This window comes from Kogia breviceps, chromosome 5 (genome assembly GCF_026419965.1).
Source record: "Kogia breviceps isolate mKogBre1 chromosome 5, mKogBre1 haplotype 1, whole genome shotgun sequence".
Lineage (NCBI taxonomy): Eukaryota > Metazoa > Chordata > Mammalia > Artiodactyla > Physeteridae > Kogia > Kogia breviceps.
Genome location: NC_081314.1, coordinates 14,535,088 through 14,538,648, shown reverse-complemented (window position 1 = coordinate 14,538,648; position 3,561 = coordinate 14,535,088). Strand labels below are relative to the sequence as shown.

At 44.5% G+C, this 3,561-nt stretch overlaps 1 pseudogene; it reads right to left on the bottom strand.

Annotated features, from left to right (window-relative positions):
- Positions 1-221: 221 nt before the first annotated feature.
- On the bottom strand, positions 222-3,206 carry LOC131757618 (multifunctional methyltransferase subunit TRM112-like protein pseudogene; annotated as a pseudogene).
- Positions 3,207-3,561: the final 355 nt, after the last annotated feature.

Here is a 3,561-nt window from a genome sequence, read left to right as displayed (position 1 = left end):
TTCTTTCTTTTTCTTTTTTTGTTTTTTAACTGAAACATTTCACAGCTGCCTGGCTCCTAGGCTGGGTCACAGGTTAATAATGTCTCTACCTTGGAATGAACTTGGGCTGTTGCTGGCTGTCTTGTGAATTAGGCAGCAGTGAGCTTTTCATCCCTTATGGCTGCAGCAGGAAGCAGTGTATCATCATTACGAAGCTTTCTTTTTTACTTTCTCTTGTACCATCAAGTGTAATCTGAGGATGAGGGCCTGTGCTCCTTGGAAGGAGATTTCAGGCACACAACCCTTTGGTTTACTGGTCTCGGGGGGGGGGGGCCCTGATGCTCCTTACACGACGCAGTTTGCTTGGCACAAAATGTCATCCAGACAGCAGAAATGCTCTTGAAAAGGGAGACCTTAAAAAGGGTAGAAACAGATTCCTGTTTAGCAGACAATAAATATCCTAGAGTTAAAACGGCTTTGACTCTCGACCTATTGTGAGGTTACCACTTTTTTTAGTTTAGGTTTATAAACTTAGAATTCAAAATTGTGTTTGCCTCTTCCCAGGCACCTTGTTTGCTAGTGGAGTCCAGAGCACCCCAGAGGAACGGGATCAACTTGTGCCGGGAACAGTTATTTCCCAATCAGGGAAAATAGTCATCAGATATGTGCATCCGTCAGATCTGCCTGAGTTTGAATCCAGGCTGCATGTCTCTGTGTGACCTTAGACAAGTACTGAGCGTCTCGGCTTCATTTTCCTTACCTCCAAAGTGGAGATAATAAGGCTCAGTCTAGAGGTTCATTGTGACGATGAAAAGGTAAGCCATATAAAAATTTTAGTAGCACTTATTTACTCGTGTTATTACTGTTTCAGCTGTTTCTAAAGCTGCCACCTTGGACGATGTTCACCGCTCATGGCCGTGCTAGAGATCAGTGTGTGTTGGGTGTGTGTGTGTGTGTGTGTGTGTATGTGTGTGCTGGGGTTTTAAGAGCAGGGGCTTGAAGGCCATCTCAGATTCGCTGTTGACGAAAACAGCCTCATCTATTCCGGTCTTTGCAACATCCACGGAAGAGTATTAGCTGCTACTTATGTTTGTATAATCACTCTGAATGGGCTTTTCTGAACCCACACTCCTTACTCCAGTTGGTGGGTAGGACAGAGCTGATTACCCACGTAGGCTTTAAGAGAAAAGGTCACTTTGGGGAAGAACATAGACGTTTATAGGCCATTTGGAAAGCAGTTGTAGCCAGAAAACAGCTAGCTTTACTCTTTGTAATTTGAAGACAGGCCCTTGGGGAGTATGTTCCTTATACTCATGACCCTACATGGGGTTTGGAAATGGAACACTGGTGCTTAGCTATCCTTGGGTTGGTGTGAAGGGGTGTGGGGCTCCAGAGGCTCTGGGCTTGATTGTAATTACCAGCTCTCCATGGAGACGGATCTCACCCCAGGGACCCATGTGGGTGGGGGCAAACAACTACAGTCTCAAGGTCATTACTTGGATCCTGGGTGGGCTCATTGGTGGGCTGAATCCCTTTTTAAAATATGCTGAGCTTCTGTTCTCATTGCAACCCCGGTTGCAATGCCATCTCTCTGGTCAATGGGATGGTGGCAATGACATCCTCAGGCTTACCTATAATATGTGAGCTGTTGTGCAGACTCTCAGAGGCGTGGTTCCTGCCAGCAAAGAACTTGTAATCTGGTGGGGGAGATGCACGTGCAGATATTTAATTACCATTCAGCATCATAAATGCTCTGATAAAGAGCCTGTTATTTTAGGAGAGGGGGCTAAAGAGGTCCTGAGGGACCAGAGAGAGCCTCCTTGGAAGGCAAGATTTCTGAAGGGTGGGTAGGAATTTTCTAAGTGAAGGGAAAGTGTCACAAAAAAGAAATAGTATATGTACTTTTCAGGAGGTGGAGAAAGCACAGTGCATTTGGTAATTGAAATTAATTGCCTGTAGTTGAAGGACAAGTGCTTGCAGCAGTTTGGAGTGTTGAAGAAGCAAGATACATACTAGAGAGGAAAGCCACGGTCTGGTAATGTATGGCCTGGTAGCACACAGGAAGAGGCTTGGAGTTTATTCTGAAGACAAGAGGGGAGCCATCGAATGAGCTTATGAAGAGGAACGGTCAGATTAATGAGAGGGGAAAGTTCATTCTGTAGGATGGAGTGTGGATGTAGGTGAGACATGAGGTTGGCCTTAACTGGGAAGTGACAGTAGAAATGGAGAGTGAAGCAGAGGTGTATTCATAGGCTGAGGAAGATGAAGGAATCAAGAATAAGACCTAGGTTTCTAGACTAAGCAATGGCTTAGAGAGGTTAGTGGTACAGGATTCTTATTCGATTTTTTTTTTTTTTTTTAGATTATAATTCTCCGGTAAAATGGTCTATATTTATATATTCTTATATTTATATTCTATTTATGCATTCTTTTTTATATATATTCTTGAACACAATATAGTTATTTTAAAGTTATCAGTAACTTTAATATCTAGCTCACCTGTGGGCCTATTGATGCTATTTTTCTCTTGGATTTCACTGATTTGGTCTTGTTTCCTGACATGATTGGTAATTTTCTTTATCTAATTCTGGACGTTGTGTTTAAAAAGTTTTAGAGACTTGATGTTTTCTTCCTCAGAGAAGAATATGTATTTGTCATCATCTTCTTCCTTCTTTTTTTTTTTTTTTTAACCTTTAATGAGAAAAAATATATATGATATTGAGCTCAAGAAAATGTGTGTTCGGTGTGTCACTGGGTCAAGGATTGGGGATGAACATGATCCAACCAGAACACGAGATACATATAAACAAAGATATACATGGTCACAGAATGAAAGCCCGGGGCCTGGTATGGCTGGCTGAGTCTCAGTTTTCTCCTCCCTTAGCATCATATTGAGGATCCTGCCACTGATGGGGAACAGACACCCAGGCTCTGGACATGGCAGAGCTCCCTCCAACACATTTGTAGTTGGTGGTGCGTCTCCCTCAGAAATTTCTCAACCTACTCACGCTATGGATTGGCCCTATGGACACCTCAGCCGGATGCAGGGTATCGGCCACCTCCAGAAGGGTCGCCCACTCCACCTTGGGTATCATGTGCGCCACAAAGCCGGGCTTGAGCTCCTCAGGGCTGGTGCGGACCTTGGTGGCCTGGAGGTGGGGAGAGAAGCCACGGGGCCCTGCCCTCCACACATGTGAGCTCAGCAGGTTATGGGGTAGCAGCTCCATGTTGCTACCCCTTTCTTTCGCCAGGCTAGAACCAGAAAGAGAATAAAGCTTCTTATAAGCAGGTAGGATATGGCAATATCACCTTGACTGAGGGGAGGCTTTTCTACTTCTGGTTTGCCCTTACTCCTAAGACGTAGCTTTTCTAGGGTCTCACCTGACGCCCTGAGTGTTTACCAGGGCCTCGCTCACGGCAGGCCCCAAACTTCAATTTTGGTTTGAAGGCCTTGCCAGCTCCATGAGGCTACAACAGTCCATATTTAGATTTTTACTGTCTTGGCAACTACTTTCCACTTGGTTTCACTGTGTCTCATCCAACATGTAGCTTGGAAATCAAAATGAGTCAAGGGAAAATTCA